The sequence below is a fragment of the Schistocerca gregaria genome, chromosome 1 (genome assembly GCF_023897955.1).
Source record: "Schistocerca gregaria isolate iqSchGreg1 chromosome 1, iqSchGreg1.2, whole genome shotgun sequence".
NCBI lineage: Eukaryota > Metazoa > Arthropoda > Insecta > Orthoptera > Acrididae > Schistocerca > Schistocerca gregaria.
In genome coordinates, this window is record NC_064920.1 from 608,453,889 (window position 1) to 608,475,575 (window position 21,687).

At 41.4% G+C, this 21,687-nt stretch overlaps 1 protein-coding gene across 2 annotated transcripts in view; it reads left to right on the forward strand.

The window, feature by feature from the left end:
- The window catches only part of LOC126358559 (serine/threonine-protein kinase fused), a 171,092-nt gene that overhangs the window by 61,377 nt on the left and 88,028 nt on the right, over positions 1-21,687 (forward strand). The window lies entirely within an intron of this gene.

Here is a 21,687-nt window from a genome sequence, read left to right on the forward strand (position 1 = left end):
GATTCCCCCTCTACAATACAATGGAGCCAACTCCTAGATTATTACACAGTTGCCATTCATTGATTCCCTGAACTTTCTGTGTAGCCTGTCCTCTTTGCAAACAAGGGTTGCGTGCTAAGTGCCCATGGGGGGAATTGCCAGTTGGACTGCATCTCACTTCCCCCTCTCAGGAGCTTCATCTCCACTCACAGAAATGCACCCCACCTTGGATGGTGCCTAGACCATGGATTTGAATCGACCTATTCCACAGTCCAAAGGGCTCTGTTGCTCTTTTGGTCTTCCAGAGTTTTGTACATACCATCCACGCAGAGATTCAGGGTACTACCATTTTCTACACTGATGGTTGTTAGACAATAGATAAGGCACAATATGTTTTCACATCTCCTATGGTCTTAGAATACCATTTATTGCCAGGAAGATGTAGTGTGTTCACAGCAGAGCTGCTAGCCATCTCCATTTTGTTTCTCAGGCCTCCACCCACAGTGTTTTAGTATGTACCAACTCAATGAGCAGCCTGTAGACTATTGACCAATGCTACTCTCATCACCCTCTGGTCTCTGCTATACAAGACTTCTTTCTGCCCTTGGCCATTCCACATGCTCAGTTGTCTTTTTGTGGGTCCCAAGTCATGTGGGCATCCCAGGGAATGAACTTGCTGACCATTTGGTTAGAGAGGCAGATACTTAACCCCCTATTCCCTTTCATGATTCCAGCTGCAGATATGTGGATCTACATCAAACCTCTCTTTGCTTAAAAGTGGAATGTCATCTGGTGCACTACTGCTCTCAATAATAAACTCATCACAATCAAGGAAACTACTGCAGTTTGGCACTCTTCCTTGCACTCCTCTCAGAAGGAGTCCACTGCCTTCTGCTGTCTAAGCGTTGGCCATACCAAGCTGACCCATTGTTTCCTTTTGTGTAATGAACCACCTCCACAGTGTGGTTGTAGATCCAGACTGATGGTATCCCATATATTGGTGTAATGTCCCCTTCTTTTGGTCCTTCGTATTAAGTGTAGTCTTCCAACTTCCTTGATTTCAGTATTAGCAGATGATTCACAGATGGCTGAACTGGACTTCAGTTTCCTCCATGAAAGTGGTTTTTATTTTTAAATGTAAGGTTTTACTTCATTCCTGGAGCAGGGACAGGGTGGTTGTGGTTGAGGCCTCTCTTCATGTTTTCTCAGTGTGAAATCCCATCTCAGTCCCCATGGAAGGACCACTCTTATATTTCTCTGTCTTTTCCAGTTTGTAAATTTGATTTACCCTTTTATGCCCTCTACTATGTGTGTTGTAACTTCCTCGTTCTATAGTTTGACTCCTCTGACAGGATCCATCCATTTTTAGCAGACCACCTCTCTTTGGTGAGTAACTTTGGAATTGTGGGACTGATGACCTCACGTTTGGTCCCATAATGCTTATCAATCAATCAGTCAGTTATATTCATCTAGTACAATAATATCAATAGATGCCACAAAATGACTATGTTCCTCCAAAGATGTATCTTCCGTAAATTCTGTTGCATTATTTTCAAAAGCTAGCTTCTTCATTACGTGTTTTTCCTACAGCTCGTTTCTGGCTGAAATCCAATAATATTTTCTTATCTGCTAAAAAGTCTGAGCCTAATAGATAATCTGTGTTTAAATTTGATACATCTAACAATGTTTGATAAAAGGCTCACGTTTTAATGGTAATTGGTAGTTGTGTTTTTCTTTAATTTGTTTCCCTGTATAACTGGTGATTCCAACAGCACATCACTCATTACTTGTAGTATGGGCCAAGGATATTTCTTCCTATTATGATTAGGAATTTATGAAGAGTAATGATATTTCAGTCCCATAATTTAGGTGAATATCAATTTTCTTTCTAAAAATATCACCCACTAGGCTTGTTTTATCTTGTTCTTTGACCTATGTCCCAGAACACTTGTTCTTTCCTTATGACTGGTGCAAAAATGACCAGTCAATCCACATATTAGTGCTTCATTCTTTGTATTAATACATCAAAATGTCTGTGCCTGGTTACTGTGCTGATTATTTCTTCCATGATTATTTTTCTTCCTTACTTTCCAATAATTGATGTCACTTTTTGTTTGAAATCTGGGTGGTTAGCGGTTCCCTTCATTAATATCCAGTTCAAAGTTTGTGCTTTGTGTGTAGTCTCTTCATCCTTTGTTCAGCATACCGAGACCTCCAATAAATGTTAATAGATCATTTACCATCATTCACCCAAGACACCATATTCCTTTCCTTACATGGTAAATTAATCTCAACACCAACACTTTAATTAAGTTACTTTCCTCTATATAATTTTCTGAATAGTTTGATCTTGTTAGGTGACTCAAATGTTAACTTTTCTTGAGTTCTGGACAATCAGTACTTCTTGTTAAACTCTTCCTGAAAATCATTCCGAGAAGAGAATTGTTCAGAATGAGCAGTTACACACTCAGCCACTCAGCAGGTACCCACTCAGCCACTTAGCAGCATCCCCTTCCAAATAACTTAGTCCAGAATCAATTCTCTTGGAGTCATCCCAACTTTTAAGCAAAGATTTAGAAAATAGCCTTAAGAAATGCATAGGATGTACATATCCCTGTGGTCTGAATTCTAGAAATTATTTGGATAAATTCATCCCACTTTCTAGACGTAACTCTTCTAACAATTTTACAGGAAACTCTCAATTAACAGTAAACCTCTTTCTATTAACTTTTCTTTTCACCAGTTCATTCCACTGCATTATGAACTCTGGCTCTGTTCAATTTGTGTTATCTGAGGAATTGGGTGTACTGGTAGATGATTCAATCTTCTCCAGGACTTTCTGTTCAGTTAAATCACTAACATGATCTTCCAAAGTTGGAAGAGTAGAGCCTGACATGGTAGCTACTTCAAAATCTTTAGTCTATTCCAAAACATTTAAACTTACTTTCATCTCTGAGATTTGTCTATGTACCTCAGCAAATGCCTGTACTGTTAAATCCTTAGTTACATGTGTAAACTGTTCATTGACTTTATTTCTCACTAAGTCACATTGTTTAATTACATCAGAGTGTAACTCCTCTGCGGAAGCAGATGTTCTAGTATGTAACTCAGGTATTTTTTGATTAATCTCTATTTTTGTCTTTGTGTGACTGTGTAACATGTTCTTCAAGTCTTTGACCCTTTTCATGTACTTTATCTCTTAAAGGTGCACTAGTGATTTCTAGTCTGTCGTTCAGTGATTATTTGGTCTTTAGTCTGTGCCAAAACTTTTTCGTACTTAACACCTTGAGTTTCAATTCTAGCATCAAGTTTAGTATTCAGTTCATCACCTGGAAACTTAAAATCTACTTTTAAATCTGCCCTTAATTATTTAAAAACAAATCTTGCAAGTGCTCCTCCATGTCTCTCATCACTTCCAGCATAAAGTAACAATAAGACTAGGTTTTATACTAATCTCCTCTTATGAAGAATTGTTGCATTGACAGCATTATTTCCAGTAAACAATATTTCACACACCAGTGTCCTGTAACTGTTTACATATTATACCATCACCATAACAAAAAGAAATCAGGTTGTATTTATCACAACTCACCAAACAATGCTTGTGTATCTTGCTCAATCATGATGCCAACAGGAAGCTGGATCACTGCACTGGGTGAGCAGCATTGTTGTAGGTTGATGCGTAGCATACATGATTACTATCACCTGCTGGGGTGTCATTGTGGATTAATGAGACAATTGTCATTCTTAGAAGTTGTAGTCCATGGTTTTCTGGCTTGTGGATTTATTTAACTCTTCTCTGATGTAAGCATTGCTGATGGGTTTAATAATAACTCATCAACCAGTCAGTACTTAAATTTCTTCCACTGCAGTATTGGTGATGGTTTGTACATACTCCTTATCATGGCTGTTGATTCCGTTGCTAAGGACAACAGCGATACTTTATGACGAAATGTTCTTTCAAAATTGTTTATTTCTTCTTGATGACTATTATTCTTATTTGTATTTACTTGATTTTCCAGCACAAAAGTATTCCAGTTCATGCACTTGGGGTGGCATAATGAAGTGTTTTCCATTCTGTGAGATAGTATGTTTAGATTATGATTGCCATGATTTTTATTTTATAATTGCCATGATTTTTATTTTTGATCTGCTGCTTCTTGTTAAATGTTCAGACAAACTGTGTAATTCTTCTTTAATGTGGACTTCTTTTTCTGTTGCACCTTCTGTGCTGGCAGCAGTAAACTTTTCTCACATTTTCAACTTTCTACCAACTGAGAGAAAACATTGCTTCAGAAATACGATTATATTGATTTTTCATAAAGATTCATATTCATACATACACTGTAATATTACATGCATTCTGTGGGCCATTAATGAGAGTTCTCTTAACCTGTTCTGACAGACAATAATCTTTTTTTCCTTCCATACATCACTCCCCTTGTCACTGTATACACACTTCAATGGCATGCCACACATCTCCAAGCCAAGATACTGCAACATGGAATAAACAGCCAAACCAGTACTGTGAGGTGGAGTAAAGCTGCTATCATCATCCCACTTTGCAGACACACTGCATCCATCCATACCGATGAACATACACAAACAATCATAAACTTCCAAACAGTAAACTATTATAGATTAACCAACCAATAAAAATAAATAGTTTCACAGTGATGATCATTTGTCAGTTCGGTAGACAATGCACAACACATCACTTCACCCAAATGATATGTTACACTACAAGTTTTGCATAGCTGGAGACACATAATAACTGTGCGTGTGTGAATTTGCAATAGATTTGGCTACCATCTGGAAACAGTTATAAGTCACAGTTGACAGGTTTCAGTCTGGTGACCTAAGCTGCAGCAATGTTGGGACACCTATAATGAAAATAATAGGACCTTTGGTGCTGCTGGAATCCTTTATAAACACAAATATTTTTGTGCCTTCTGTTATGCAATATGTGACTAGTTTGTCCTTTTTTTAAAACGTGATGGACACTGGTAGGATCACACATCTCTGTTCTGTGAGTGGAAGGCATGTGAGATTAGCCACATGGCTGTCCTCTTACACTGTAGCAACAGAATTGAGGTGTTTTCCACTGTTGTAAAAAAGCTGAGTCAGCATGAAATGGTTTGCCTCTTGAGCCAGTGGCCAGTCTTCTTGACAGGTTCTGAGAAGCTTTGAGGGTGCATATGTTGATCATTGGTAGTTACGAGATTAGACAGGTAATTGACACTCAGAGAAATAGCAGACAAGTGTGCGCTTGGCATGTTTGCTGGGTCTCATATGAAATGGAGAAGAAGAAGAGTCAGATGAAGCTGCAAGCACCGAGGATAGTGGATGGTGGGAGATATTGCGAGATGTGTTGAGTATTTGGGCAGATGGAAAGTGTGTTCAGTTACTCACAACCCAGGTTATGAAGCAACAGGGAAAGGAAAACAGGGAAGGTAGCAAGGATGGAGGCAAGGTTGTCAGAGGGAAGCCAAAGATATTCTACTGCAGGTACTGTGCCAGCTTCAAGCCAAAGAGGATGCATACAGAAGTAAAGAGGTGTATAGTATAAAGATGTAGGATGGAAAGATGCATGAATGGCTAAAGAGGAAAGGGAAAGAGGAGAAGACTGAAAAGTAAATGGGAGTGAGGTTGTTTAACGTAGGTTTAGTCCAGGGGGATGGCGGGATGAAAGGATGTGCTGGAGTGCAAGTTCCCATCTCCGCAGTTCAGAGGGACTGGTGTTGGGTGGGAGAAGCCAAATGGCACGTACAGTGTAGCAGGTTCCTAGGTCCCTAGAATTATGCTGGAGGGCATGCTCCGCTACTGGGTATTGGACATCTCCTAGGCGGACAGTTCGTCTGTGTCCGTTCATGCGCTCAGCCAGTTTAGTTGTTGTCATACCGATGTAAAAGGCTGTGCAGTGCAGGCATGTCAGCTGATAAATGACATGTGTAGTCTCACACGTGGCCCTTCCTTGAATTGTGTATGTTTTCCTAGTAGCGGGGCTGGAGTAGGTGGTTGTGGGAGGATGCATGGGGCAGGTTTTGCAGCGGGGTCGGTTACAGGGGTAGGAACCGCTGGGTAGAGAAGGTAGTCTGGGAATATTGCAGGGTTTAACAAGGATGTTACGGAGGTTAGGGGGACGACGAAAGGCAACTCTGGGTGGTGTGGGGAGAATTTTGTCAAGGGATGATCTCATTTCAGGGGTTGACTTGAGAAAGTCATATCCCTGGCGGAGTAATTTATTGATGTATTCGAGGCCAGGATAATATTGGGTGACAAGGGGGATGCTTCTGTGTGGTCTGAGGCTAGGAATATTGTTGTTGGACGGGGAGGAATGTATTGCTCGGGAGATCTGTTTGTGGACAAGGTCTGCAGGATAGTTGCGGGAGAGGAAAGCACTGGTCAGGTTATTGGTGTAATTGTTGAGGGATTCGTCACTGGAGCAGATACGTTTGCCACGAATACCTAGGCTGTAGGGAAGGGAGCGTTTGATGTGGAATGGATGGCAGCTATCAAAGTGAAGGTACTGTTGTTTGTTGGTGGGTTTGATATGGACAGAGGTGTGGATGTGAGCTTCAACAAGATGAAGGTCAACATCCAGGAAGGTGGCTTTGGTTTTGGAGAAGGACCAGGTGAAATTCAGATTCGAAAAGGAGTTGAGGTTATGGAGAAAATTAAGGAGTGTTTCTTCACCATGAGTCCAGACCACAAAGATGTCATCTATAAACCTATACCAGGCCAGGGGAAGCAGCTGTTGGGTCTTCAGGAATGCCTCCTCCATGCGGCCCATGAAGAGGTTGGCATAGGATGGAGCCATCCTGGTTCCCATGGCAGTTCCCCTGATTTGTTTGTAGGTCTGGCCTTCAAAAGTGAAGTAATTATGGGTGAGGATGAAGTTGGTAAGTGTGATAAGGAACGAGGTTTTTGGAAGATCTTCGGGTGGGCGTTGGGAGAGGTAGTGCTCAAGGGCAGAGAGACCATGGGTGTGTGGGATGTTTGTGTAAAGGGATGTAGCATCTATGGTGACAAGAAAGGTTTCAGGTGGGAGAGGAGTGGGAATGGATTTGAGGCGTTCTAGGAAGTGGTTTGTGTCCTTGATGTAGGATGGGAGCCTGCAGGTGATAGGTTGGAGGTGTTGGTCTACCAGAGCTGAGATACGTTCTGTTGGGGCTTTGAAGCCTGCTACAATGGGACGGCCAGGATGGTTCTCTTTGTGGATTTTGGGTAATAGGTAGAAGGTAGGGGTACGTGGCTCAGGTGGAGTGAGTAAGTCTATGGAAGCCATTGTGAGGCCTTGTGAGGGACCTTGGATTTTTAGGATTTTCTGCAGCTCAGTCTGAATGGAGGGAATGGGATCCAGGGTAACAGCTTTGTAGGTTGAGGTGTCGGAGAGTTGACGCAGTCCTTCTGCCACATACTCCACACGGTCAAGTACCACAGTTGTGGAGCCTTTATCCGCCGGAAGGATTACAATAGAGCGGTCTGTTTTCAGCTGTTTTATGGCACGGGATTCAGCTGGGGTGATGTTGGGGGTTGTCGGAATGTTCTTCAAGAAGGACTGGGAGGCAACACTGGATGTGAGGAATTCCTGAAACGTCTGCAAGGGATGGTTTTGGGGGAGGGGAGGAGGATCCCTTTGAGAAGGCGGTCGGAACTGTTCTAAACAAGGTTCAACACTGGGTCTAGTATTTGGGGGCTGTGTTTGGGTGGTGAAGTGATATTTCCAGTTGAGGTTCCGGGTGAAAGAGAGGAGATCTTTAACCAGGGCAGTGTGGTTGAATTTAGGTGTGGGGCTAAAGGTTAAGCCTTTTGATAGAACAGATGTCTCTTGAGGAGAGAGGGATCTGGATGAGAGGTTTAGAACTGAATTGGAGTTGGTGATATGTGGCATTTGACTGTGGTTATAGTTGAGATTTGGTCTGTGTGGGGTATGTGCTGGGATGGGGAGATTGAGTAGGGTGGCTAGGCTAGGTTTGTTGGCTATGAGGGGGGTTTGTTGACGGTTCTGTTGTGGTTGGTGTTTGTGAGGGATAGGGAGAGGGACCCCACTTCTTAGGTGTTGCACTAGCACTGTGGATAGTTTTTTCAGGTGGTGTGTGGCATGGGACTCAAGTTTGCGGCTGGCTTCTAGGATGATGTTCCTGAGTGTGTTCTCCAAGCAAGGGTTTGAGAGGTGGAGGACTTTGAAGAGAGATAGGAGCTGTTGGGAGTGGTGGTTACATGAAGTAGTGTAGAGGTTCAGGACAAGTTGGGTGAGGGCTAAGGATTGAAGGTTCTGGAAGTCCAGGAGAGATTGGTGGAAGGAGGAATTGCACCCAGAGATGGGAACTTTTAAGGTAAGTCCTTTAGGGGTAATTCCAAAGGTTAAGCAGGAACGGAGGAAAAGTATGTGGGATTGCAGTTTGGCTACGGTAAATGCATGTTTCCGGAATGAATGTAAATAATGTGGTATAGGATTAGGGTACATAGTGGGTAACTGGTGGGTAGGGAAATTAAATAACTAAAGTTAGAATAGTAATCATAAGAAGGAATAAAACACGGAAGGAAGGGCGAGAAAGAAAGAAATTGTGTTGGTAACGTTAAATACCAAAGAAAGACCACCGAATAAGAAAAATACGGAAAAAGTTGACCAGACCAAGCAAGTATGTCCAGATCAGGGGAAAAAGAACACACGCTGCTCAAAAACAGAGATAGCGAGTAGCGAAAAAAAGATCGCGCGTGACGCAAAAAAGATCGCGCGTGACGCAAAAAAGATCGTGCGTGCGCAAAAAAGATCGCGCGTGACGCAAAAAGGTTCGCGGGTGGCGCAGAAATGTTCCAAAAAATGTTTCATGTAGCAGAGAAAGATAGGCAATGGCACGAAAATATCACCAGCAACACGAAATCGACGGAATTGGATGATACTGATAGGTGTGGAAGAGATTGTTGGCAGTGATTGTTGGCTGGAAAACAGCGAATAACGAACGTTAAAACTATGGAATGTTAAATAATGGAATGTTAAATAAATAAATCAATAAATAGAAAAAGAGAAGTGGACTATAAACCGAACAAGACAATAGGAGGCAAATGAAACTAGCACAGTTGGTGACGAAAATAAAACACTGAAGAAGAGAAAGTGTTTAGATGACAGATGTAAGTGATAGCTAACAAAAGGGACAAAACAATGAAGAATGTGGACCATATAGGTGATCTAACTAATTAATGGAAAATCTCATATAAAGATGTGAAACAATTACTAACAAAGAGATAGAGGGGCTGGCCAGTACTTACCTCAGCTCAGTACAGCCGATAGAGACACAAAAAACAACCGAAAATTTAAGCTCCTAGCTTTCGGAATAAATGTTCCTTCATCAGGGAGGAGAGAGGGGAAAGAAAGGGAAGAAGGGAAAGTGGATTTAGTTACTCACAACCCAGGTTATGAAGCAACAGGGAAAGGAAAACAGGGAAGGTAGCAAGGATGGAGGCAAGGTTGTCAGAGGGAAGCCAAAGATATTCTACTGCAGGTACTGTGCCAGCTTCAAGCCAAAGAGGATGCATACAGAAGTAAAGAGGTGTATAGTATAAAGATGTAGGATGGAAAGATGCATGAATGGCTAAAGAGGAAAGGGAAAGAGGAGAAGACTGAAAAGTAAATGGGAGTGAGGTTGTTTAACGTAGGTTTAGTCCAGGGGGATGGCGGGATGAAAGGATGTGCTGGAGTGCAAGTTCCCATCTCCGCAGTTCAGAGGGACTGGTGTTGGGTGGGAGAAGCCAAATGGCACGTACAGTGTAGCAGGTTCCTAGGTCCCTAGAATTATGCTGGAGGGCATGCTCCGCTACTGGGTATTGGACATCTCCTAGGCGGACAGTTCGTCTGTGTCCGTTCATGCGCTCAGCCAGTTTAGTTGTTGTCATACCGATGTAAAAGGCTGTGCAGTGCAGGCATGTCAGCTGATAAATGACATGTGTAGTCTCACACGTGGCCCTTCCTTGAATTGTGTATGTTTTCCTAGTAGCGGGGCTGGAGTAGGTGGTTGTGGGAGGATGCATGGGGCAGGTTTTGCAGCGGGGTCGGTTACAGGGGTAGGAACCGCTGGGTAGAGAAGGTAGTCTGGGAATATTGCAGGGTTTAACAAGGATGTTACGGAGGTTAGGGGGACGACGAAAGGCAACTCTGGGTGGTGTGGGGAGAATTTTGTCAAGGGATGATCTCATTTCAGGGGTTGACTTGAGAAAGTCATATCCCTGGCGGAGTAATTTATTGATGTATTCGAGGCCAGGATAATATTGGGTGACAAGGGGGATGCTTCTGTGTGGTCTGAGGCTAGGAATATTGTTGTTGGACGGGGAGGAATGTATTGCTCGGGAGATCTGTTTGTGGACAAGGTCTGCAGGATAGTTGCGGGAGAGGAAAGCACTGGTCAGGTTATTGGTGTAATTGTTGAGGGATTCGTCACTGGAGCAGATACGTTTGCCACGAATACCTAGGCTGTAGGGAAGGGAGCGTTTGATGTGGAATGGATGGCAGCTATCAAAGTGAAGGTACTGTTGTTTGTTGGTGGGTTTGATATGGACAGAGGTGTGGATGTGAGCTTCAACAAGATGAAGGTCAACATCCAGGAAGGTGGCTTTGGTTTTGGAGAAGGACCAGGTGAAATTCAGATTCGAAAAGGAGTTGAGGTTATGGAGAAAATTAAGGAGTGTTTCTTCACCATGAGTCCAGACCACAAAGATGTCATCTATAAACCTATACCAGGCCAGGGGAAGCAGCTGTTGGGTCTTCAGGAATGCCTCCTCCATGCGGCCCATGAAGAGGTTGGCATAGGATGGAGCCATCCTGGTTCCCATGGCAGTTCCCCTGATTTGTTTGTAGGTCTGGCCTTCAAAAGTGAAGTAATTATGGGTGAGGATGAAGTTGGTAAGTGTGATAAGGAACGAGGTTTTTGGAAGATCTTCGGGTGGGCGTTGGGAGAGGTAGTGCTCAAGGGCAGAGAGACCATGGGTGTGTGGGATGTTTGTGTAAAGGGATGTAGCATCTATGGTGACAAGAAAGGTTTCAGGTGGGAGAGGAGTGGGAATGGATTTGAGGCGTTCTAGGAAGTGGTTTGTGTCCTTGATGTAGGATGGGAGCCTGCAGGTGATAGGTTGGAGGTGTTCCTTATCACACTTACCAACTTCATCCTCACCCATAATTACTTCACTTTTGAAGGCCAGACCTACAAACAAATCAGGGGAACTGCCATGGGAACCAGGATGGCTCCATCCTATGCCAACCTCTTCATGGGCCGCATGGAGGAGGCATTCCTGAAGACCCAACAGCTGCTTCCCCTGGCCTGGTATAGGTTTATAGATGACATCTTTGTGGTCTGGACTCATGGTGAAGAAACACTCCTTAATTTTCTCCATAACCTCAACTCCTTTTCGAATCTGAATTTCACCTGGTCCTTCTCCAAAACCAAAGCCACCTTCCTGGATGTTGACCTTCATCTTGTTGAAGCTCACATCCACACCTCTGTCCATATCAAACCCACCAACAAACAACAGTACCTTCACTTTGATAGCTGCCATCCATTCCACATCAAACGCTCCCTTCCCTACAGCCTAGGTATTCGTGGCAAACGTATCTGCTCCAGTGACGAATCCCTCAACAATTACACCAATAACCTGACCAGTGCTTTCCTCTCCCGCAACTATCCTGCAGACCTTGTCCACAAACAGATCTCCCGAGCAATACATTCCTCCCCGTCCAACAACAATATTCCTAGCCTCAGACCACACAGAAGCATCCCCCTTGTCACCCAATATTATCCTGGCCTCGAATACATCAATAAATTACTCCGCCAGGGATATGACTTTCTCAAGTCAACCCCTGAAATGAGATCATCCCTTGACAAAATTCTCCCCACACCACCCAGAGTTGCCTTTCGTCGTCCCCCTAACCTCCGTAACATCCTTGTTAAACCCTGCAATATTCCCAGACTACCTTCTCTACCCAGCGGTTCCTACCCCTGTAACCGACCCCGCTGCAAAACCTGCCCCATGCATCCTCCCACAACCACCTACTCCAGCCCCGCTACTAGGAAAACATACACAATTCAAGGAAGGGCCACGTGTGAGACTACACATGTCATTTATCAGCTGACATGCCTGCACTGCACAGCCTTTTACATCGGTATGACAACAACTAAACTGGCTGAGCGCATGAACGGACACAGACGAACTGTCCGCCTAGGAGATGTCCAATACCCAGTAGCGGAGCATGCCCTCCAGCATAATTCTAGGGACCTAGGAACCTGCTACACTGTACGTGCCATTTGGCTTCTCCCACCCAACACCAGTCCCTCTGAACTGCGGAGATGGGAACTTGCACTCCAGCACATCCTTTCATCCCGCCATCCCCCTGGACTAAACCTACGTTAAACAACCTCACTCCCATTTACTTTTCAGTCTTCTCCTCTTTCCCTTTCCTCTTTAGCCATTCATGCATCTTTCCATCCTACATCTTTATACTATACACCTCTTTACTTCTGTATGCATCCTCTTTGGCTTGAAGCTGGCACAGTACCTGCAGTAGAATATCTTTGGCTTCCCTCTGACAACCTTGCCTCCATCCTTGCTACCTTCCCTGTTTTCCTTTCCCTGTTGCTTCATAACCTGGGTTGTGAGTAACTAAATCCACTTTCCCTTCTTCCCTTTCTTTCCCCTCTCTCCTCCCTGATGAAGGAACATTTATTCCGAAAGCTAGGAGCTTAAATTTTCGGTTGTTTTTTGTGTCTCTATCGGCTGTACTGAGCTGAGGTAAGTACTGGCCAGCCCCTCTATCTCTTTGTTAGTAATTGTTTCACATCTTTATATGAGATTTTCCATTAATTAGTTGGAAAGTGTGTTCAGATAGCCGAAGAGGTTAATGTGTCCACTCACTTACGGGGACCACACCCTGCCTATCTAACACATGTTAATTTAGGCAAGTATTTGACCCATTTCTGAAAAAAACTATTTGATGCAGGACCTTAATATTTTTACTACATGTTACTTGACACTAATAGAGTCAACTTTACTAAAGTTTTTTCTGCAGAAAATATTTTTGTGAACGTTCTAAAGGGGGAATATTAATGAATGTTGTACCAGAGGTGGGTTTTTACGTTATACAGAGTCTCTGAAAATTTCATTCATTTATCTGTGATAGTTTCTGATATAATGGGGCATATGTATTGAAAATTTTAGTTTGTGGGAAATTGACTTTCTAGAAAAAACTTTTGAAATTTGTTACTTACAGTTATTTAAAACTGTCCTGCTGCATATTATGGCCCTTCTTTGGCTTCTAGCAGGTCTTCCAGCTTCTTTTTCACCTTCCTGGATGTTTGTTTTGCTTTCTTGGCCATATTAGATGCAGACCTCTCTGCATCGACTATCCTTATTTTATCAAAATGTTGCAGCCCAGTGATCATATTTTCACCAGGATTAATTTCCAGCCTTTTGAGTACCCAACAATTTCCAATATCACTGCAACTGAATGTAATAACAGCATCGTGAACTCCTAGTTTCACTGTATGCATGCCTACAAATGCAGTTTTAGGAAGGCGGTTCCAAATTATGCTGTTGAAACATTCATTTGGGTTCTGTGTCTGCCCTTGCGAACATTTCCTTAGAAGGTCAGGATGAGCCAAGTCTCTGAAAATTGGTTTAATTGCTGTAATAACAGCACCAGGAAGAGAATGCTGGTGAGAATAAGATTCTCCATTTTCCTGAGCCCTATTGTATTTGTACCACGAATTTTCTCCTGATGGATACAATCCATGACATGGCTTATCATCAGTAGAGGACTTATGGAAAAATATGGCCCAAACATCTCTCTTCATTGCCTCCAGATTTTCTTTATTTCTCCTAATTGCCTGCCCATAGTATACCTGCACGTTTTCTATTTCAGTTTTAGTTAGCCGACCCTGTCTTGTCAACAATTTTCCATCTTCTAATTTTTTTTCCTCTCATATCAACAGTTAGTTTCTTAGCCTTGTTTCCAAACTTTTTGAACATGGCCTACACATTCTATTTTGCTAATAATGGCATCTCCATATGGCTTAGAGTTCACTACATTGTTGTATGCCTTACTGTCACCATCGCCCAAATATTTGGTGTATCGTACGCCTCTTGTTTCTATAGAGCAATGAAATATTTGTTGTACTCCATAAACTTCCATACCACCACTTGTTCCTCTAAAATTAGCCACACAGTTGTGTCCTTTATATTCATTGACTTTACAACATGTGCAATGTTTAGACATTATCTCTACATCTAACACTTTACCGGTGTCTACACTCGTGGCAGACACTACTCCATTCAGAGAAGTATTTCCTCTTTTCTGCCAACTTCCATCAAGTGCAACTGCAATATCTGAACATCCATCATTTTCTCCCACTGCTTCCCTAGCAGCCAGTTTCATGCTTTCCTCACTGACCTCACATACAGCTTTCTATAATATTGCAGTCAGTTTTCCAAATTTATTCCTTTGTTTCATCATCTTCAATAAACACAAAAAAACACACATAAACAAGCACTGCAAACGTAAGTATAACAACTACTCACAATCACACTTGAAAAAAACTAACCGCGTGTTTGAAAGCGTGTTGTTTACATACAGCAGAAACAAAAGAATACCGACTGTTGCATTTCAAGGATAGCCAACACACTCGGGAGTATTAAGAAAAAAAAAAAAAAAAGCAATATAAGGGATATAAAGATCTAAAATATATGTAGAAAAGTGGGTGACAGAAAAGTGGGCATGGCACATAAACTCGTGTGGTACAAAAATGCTCTTTAAATGCTGGGGGAAAAAAAAAATCAGCGAAATCCTTTTCAGAGTACTTAAATAAAACCTTAATCGAAATATGATGAAAAGTGAAAATCAATTTTTTTCGACCTGAACCATGGTGTGGCCCCTTAAGTGGGAGTCCTTGTCCAGGGCAATACCATTGGAATTATTTCAAAGCTCAGTTGTGACTGAGGTCTGAATTTCTCTTACATCATGTGTATATATGACTGTTGAATCGAAAAATAGTGTGTGTTCTTTCAGACATCTCCAAAAGAACAGACACCACACACATGATGTTACTCATGGCAACATAACAAGAACAACATCAACTCATCAAAGAACTTGCACAACAACACTGATATCATTACATATAAAATAAAATGTGAAATTATAGTTTATGCATTCCTTTACACTCTCCCATCATGTTCATATTTCATTATTGGCTCACTAACTTAGTCATTCCAATCAAAGTTTACTTTCTTCATAATATCTTCGCTGGTAGACCCTTCATAAAAATGTCTGTTTCTCGCTCTTTTGCTGAAACATGTCCTACATTGATCTTCTTCTCATTGACTAACTGCTGTACTTACTGAAAACAAATATCAATATTTTTAGAGTGCTCATAGAATCCTGTACCTTTTACATATTTAATAGTACTTTGGTTGTCAGCATAGTACTTTGGTTATCGGCATTTAATGTAGCAAGTGAACTTTCTTCAATAATTTTAGCTTCCTTCAATAAATGATCCAGCCACATTAGTGATTTACTTGGCTCACTTATAGCAACAAATTTGGCTTCCAATTATGACTGTGCAACACATTTTGAACTTTACTTTTCTGGATTACTGTTCCACCATAATACCTCATTAAAAACCACTTGAACTTCTATCAATTTTTCTCTTGCATGATTGGTGTCACTACTAGGTTCTATAACAGAAGTATTTAATTTTATAAACTGTATTTCATTGTCAGTTGTATCTTGTAGATAGTGAAGAATTCATTTAACCAGTTTAAAGTGGGCTTTACTAGGTAAATCTTATGCTCTCATTGACAGCATGTGTTAGATCTGGATGTGTTCTCAGTGTTAAATACATGAGACTATCTATAATCTCTTGTGTCAGTGTCATTAGCTGGTGGTGAATCACTAGCTACCCATCCAGATTCAACACATAGTGGTACTGGATCTGCTCTGTCATACCAAACCTTGCCAACACTTTTTTTTTGCATATGCAGTCTGATTAATCTTTAAACAATTTTCAAATCTTTGGATTTTGAGGCTGAATAGCATTTCACTTTGCTAACCACAATATCAAGCTCTTCTTGTAATTTTATTGTCTAACTATGAACCATTTCATCGGATCCCATCATCAGTGCATCATCCGTATGAAATAAAAGGATTAGATTCCCTTCAAAGTGCATATGTAAATCAGTTTTGCTCTCTGATAAATTTAATTTCTTAAGTGCTTAATTTCTGAAGTACTCATTCAAGCATACATACCAACATTTTGCTACTTGCTTCAATCCATACAACCTTCAAAGCAGTATGCACACATGACCTGAACCATTCAGGAATGTTATTTTGACAGTAAATTTTTTAATCTTCCAAGTTCATTGAACAGCTGCACAGAAAATGGCTTTGATTGTTTCAAATATAACAACAGGGTTTAATGTTTCAGAAAAATCAACTTCTGGCCTCTGACCAAACCCCTTTGCAACAAATCTTGCCTTGTAGTGGACAACATCATTGTTATTATTCAATTTTGTTGCAAACAACTAGCAGTTACCTATAGCTTTTCTTCCGACTTGTAAATCAACTAATTTCCAGGTACAAAATTTTTATATGAGCGGGTTTTTTCATCCATTCCACCTTTCCAATTTTCTGCATCTGAAGACTTCAGTGCTTCATCATAGTCTTTTGGAACTTCCCTCAGCATCATCACCTTCATTTGCTCATGTTCATCATGGTAACTTATTGACTTTTTAGTCATTTCCCTGCTCCTCAATGCTCATTGTCCATCACTATTTTTAGCTTCATTTAAAGAAACACCATTTGCCTCTTCAGTCACATCCACATGATCATGATTTTCTTTGAAGGTTTCTGATCATTCACTTTATATGGTGTTTTATTTTTAAAATCATCCACAGTTGAGACTTCAGCAAACTTGTTAATAACATTCATCAATGGTGGTCATAATGTTTCATCCTTTAATTTTGCATTTGAGCTGACAATAACTCAACTGGAAAGTATATACATTAGTTATAGTCATCATAGCCAACTATATAATCTTCCAAAGATTTAGCGTCAAACTATTTCCATCCAGATCAGTCAAGAGTGTGAGTTGGAGCAAGTACAGTTTCACTCCACAATGCTTTCGGAATATGCCTTGCTGACTGAAGCCATGGACACACCATCTCATAGATAATCCTGTTCTCACATTCAGCAACTCCATTTTGCTGTGGTGTGTATGGCAGTCACAGAATGTTTCAACCCAATTGACTCAGTTCTCTTTACGTCACTGTTATCAAACTCCTTTCCACATCAGTGCACAATTCCTTAATATTCAGTTGAGTTTGTTTTTTCACCATCTTAATGGAAATTGGCAAATTCTGTACAACCCCATCTTTTTGCCATAAAAAATATGTCACTCTGAAACGATAAAGTCACCCTTAAAAAAAGAAAATATTGATAGCCAGCTAAATCCTTTTCTTTCACTGGACCACGGACACCATACTGGACCAGATTATTTATCAGCTTGATTACCTAAAACTAGCCGAAGGTGTTTACTTAGCATACAATCTTCAGTGGCGCAGTGGTTAGCACACTGGACTCGCATTCGGGAGGATGATGGTTCAATCCTGCATCTGGCCATCCTGATTTAGGTTTTCCATGATTTCCCTAAATCACTCTAGGCAAATGCCGGGATGGTTCCTTTGAAAGGGCACGTCCGACTGTGTTTCTCATCCTTCCCTAATCTGATGAGACCGATGATCTCACTCTTTGGTCTCTTCCCCTTAACAACCCCAACCCCAACCCTGCTACTTAATATCAGCTGCTAACATCACCTATGAAGAGTATCAGTAGCTTCCTTTACAACAAAAAAATTGTTGGTGCTGAATCACTTTCATTACGAAAGAATGAAGTTCATTCTTGCTTTCAGATAAAGCAACAGCATTTTTTGTGTTACTTCCTTTTACTGTCATTTTTGATACTTTGATCAATACATTTCTCTCAAGCCTACCTAACAACAAATTACAAGCATCATCTGGACAGTACCACACATCTTCAAAATATGCCTGGTTCACCCTTTTACCATCAAAACTTTCAACATCAGTATGGTTACTTCCAAATGCTTTGACCTGCTCATTACTCTGAGTGCTGTCCATTTTCTTTGGTGTATCAAGAGGATTGTATGAAACATATCAATCTCAACAATTTGTTACGTGATGTATTGCAACACTGTCAATGTACCATTCATCACGTACTGTTATAGTTACATTTTCAGATAGTTCAGATTTCTCAAGCCAAGTTTTTCCTGGAATTGCTACTGATGACTTTTTCACAGCCTGTAACATTGCAGAATCAGAATGATTGTGTTGTATTGCATTACATTATATTGCAGACTTACCACAGCTAGGACAGTTCCTAGATAGATGACCTTTACCTTTCCATTTCAAGCATGCACAGTTTGCTTTGCAGTCTTTCGAAATAGGTCCACTTTTACCACAAAATAAATACTTCTTCACATCATGTTTGAATGAATTTCGCCTTTTTCCATAAGAACCATTTTATTTCTGTCATGTTGACGTCCTTCTGTTGAATTGTGGTAACACAGAAGTTACTACATTTGTTTCATCTCTTCCTTTATTTGCAACTCATTCACTACTGGCCATTAAAATTGTTACTCCAAGAAGAAATGTAGATGATAGATGGATATTCATTGGACAAATATATTATACTAGAACTGACATGTGATCACATTTTCACCACTATTTGGGTGCATAGATCCTGAGAAATCAGTACCCAGAACAACCCCCTCTGGCCGTAATAACGGCCTTGATACACCTGGGCATTGAGTCAAACAGAGCTTGGATGGCGTATACAGGTACAGCTGCCCATGCAGCTTCAACACGATACCACAGTTCATCAAGAGTAGTGACTGCAGTATTGCGACGAGCCAGTTGTTCGGGTCACCATTGACCAGACGTTTTCAATTGGTGAGAGACCTGGAGAATGTGCTGGCCAGGGCAACAGTTGAACATTTTCTGTATCCAGAAAGGCCCGTACAGGACCTGCAACATGCTTTTGTGCATTATCCTGCTGAAATGTAGGGTTTTGCAGGGATCGAATGAAGGGTAGAACCAAGGGTCGTAACACATCTGAAATTTAACGTCCACTATTCAAAGTGCCTTCAATGCGAACAAGAGGTGACCGAGACGTGTAACGAATGGCACCCTATGCCATCACGCCAGTATGGCGATGACGAATACACGCTTCCAATGTCCGTTCACCGCGATGTCACCAAACACGGATGCGGCCATCGTGATGCTGTAAACAGAACCTGGATTCATCTGAAAGAATGAAGTTTTGCCAGGAACCAGGTTCGTCATTGAGTACACCATCGCAGGCGCTCCTGTCTGTGATGCAGCGTCAAGGGTAACCGCAGCCATGGTCTCCGTGCTGATAGTCCATGCTGCTGCAAACGCCGTTGATCAGTGCGTGCAGATGCTTGTTGTCTTGCAAACGTCCCCATCTGTTGACTCAGGGATCGAGAGGTGGCTGCACAATCCGTTTCAGCCATGCGGATTAGATGCCTGTCATCTCGACTACTAGTGATACGAGGCCACTGGGATCCAGCATGGCGTTCCCTATTACCCTCCTGAACCACCGATTCCATATTCTGCTAAGGCTCATTGGATCTCGGCCAACGTAAGCAGCAATGTCACGATACTATAAACAGCGATCGCGATAGGCTACAATCCGACCTTTATCAAAGTCGGAAATGTGATGGTACGCATTTCTCCTCCTTGCACGAGGCATCACAACAACGTTTCACCAGGCAACACCGGTCAGCTGCTGTTCACAAATCAATTTCATTGATTGGTTTATTTAGCAGAGACAGCTTTGTTTGAACTTCATCAAATTTTGAAAAATGACCTATTCCCATTCAGTATTAGGAAACTTATGTCACAACAAGTTAATATTTTCTACAGATTAACTATCATAAATCTGGTACAACCTTTCCCACACATCTTTTGCAGTTTAACACGTGGCAAGGTTGTTTTTTTTTTTATGTAGTAAGAAAATGAGATTTTTCTTTGCCTTCGAATTCACTTTTGTCCGAATAGCTAATCTTTCAACATTTACTGTTGATGTGGTGAAAATACGACTTACGCATCATAAACTGTGTCCCATTCCAAAATAAAATGAACTTGTGGCTGAGTTAGCCTCTTGCGTAACTATAAAGTATCGTAAATTCCATGAACAAAAAATGGTACCAATAGTTGAAAGAAAGCACAGGTCTCACCCATCCACAAAGAGGGTAGGAGAAATTATCAACAAAACTACAGTCCGATATCCTTGACATCAATTTGTTGTAGAGTCTTAGAACATATTTTGAGCTCAGACATAATCAGCTTTCTTGAACAAAATGACCTCACCACCAAAGAGCATGGATTCCAAAAAAAATGTGAAACCCAACTCCCACTTTTCTCACACAGCATACAGAAAGCTTTGAGTCAAGGGAGTCGGGTATGTGCAGTCTTTCTTGATCTCCAAAAAACATTTCACTCAGTATCACACCTATACTTATACAATCACGTGGGGTATCATGTGACATTTGTGAAGGGATTGAGGACTTTTTGGTAGTGAGATGGTTGGTTGGTTGGTTGGTTGGTTGGTTGGCTGATTGAGGGGAGGTGATCAAACAGCGAGGTCTCATCAGATAAGGGAAGGACGGAGGAGGAAGTTCGCTGTGCTCTTTGAAAGGAACCATCCTGGCATTTGCCTGAAGCAATTTAGGGAAATTATGGAAAACCTAAATCAGGATGGCCTGCCACAGGTTTGAACTGTTGTCCTCCCGAATGTGAGTCCAGTATGCTAAGCACTGCAGCACCTGGCTCAGTTGATATGGAGAATGCAGTATTTTTCTGAATGTTATCGTGGATGGAGAGTCATTGTCAGACATAGAAGTAATTTCAGGTGTGCGTCAGAGAAGTGTGTTAGGACCCTTGCAGACAACATTAGTGGTAACCTCAGACTTTTTGCAGATGATGCAAGATATCTATAATACAGTACTGTCGGACATATTCAGTCAGATCTTGATAAAATTTCAAAGTGGTCCAAAGATTAGCAACTTGTTTCAAATGTTCGGAAATATAAAATTGTGCTCTTCAAAATACAAAAAACCATAGTATTGTATGACTATAATATCAATGAGTCACTGTTGGAATAGGTCAGCTCGTACAACTAACTGCGTGTACTACTTAGTAAGGATACAGAATATAATGATCACATAGCTCAGATGTGGGTAAAGCAGATGGTATACTTCAGTTTATTAGTAAAGTACTGGAAAAATACAGTCAGTCTACAAAGTAGATCCCTTACAAATCACTCATGTGACGCATTATAGAATATTGCTTGGGAGATCTGCACCAGATAGAGCTAGCATGGGATATAGAACATATACAGAGAAGGACAATACGAATAGTCACAGGTTTGGTTGACCTATGGGAAAGTGTCTCAGAGATGCTGAAGAAACTGAATGGACTCTAGAAGGAAGATGTAAACTATCTCAAGAAAGTCTATTAACAAAGTTTCAAGAACCAGCTTTAAATGATGGCTCTAGGAATGTACTACAACCTCCTAAATATTGCTCACATAGGGATCATGAGAAAATGATTATAATAATTACAGCACAC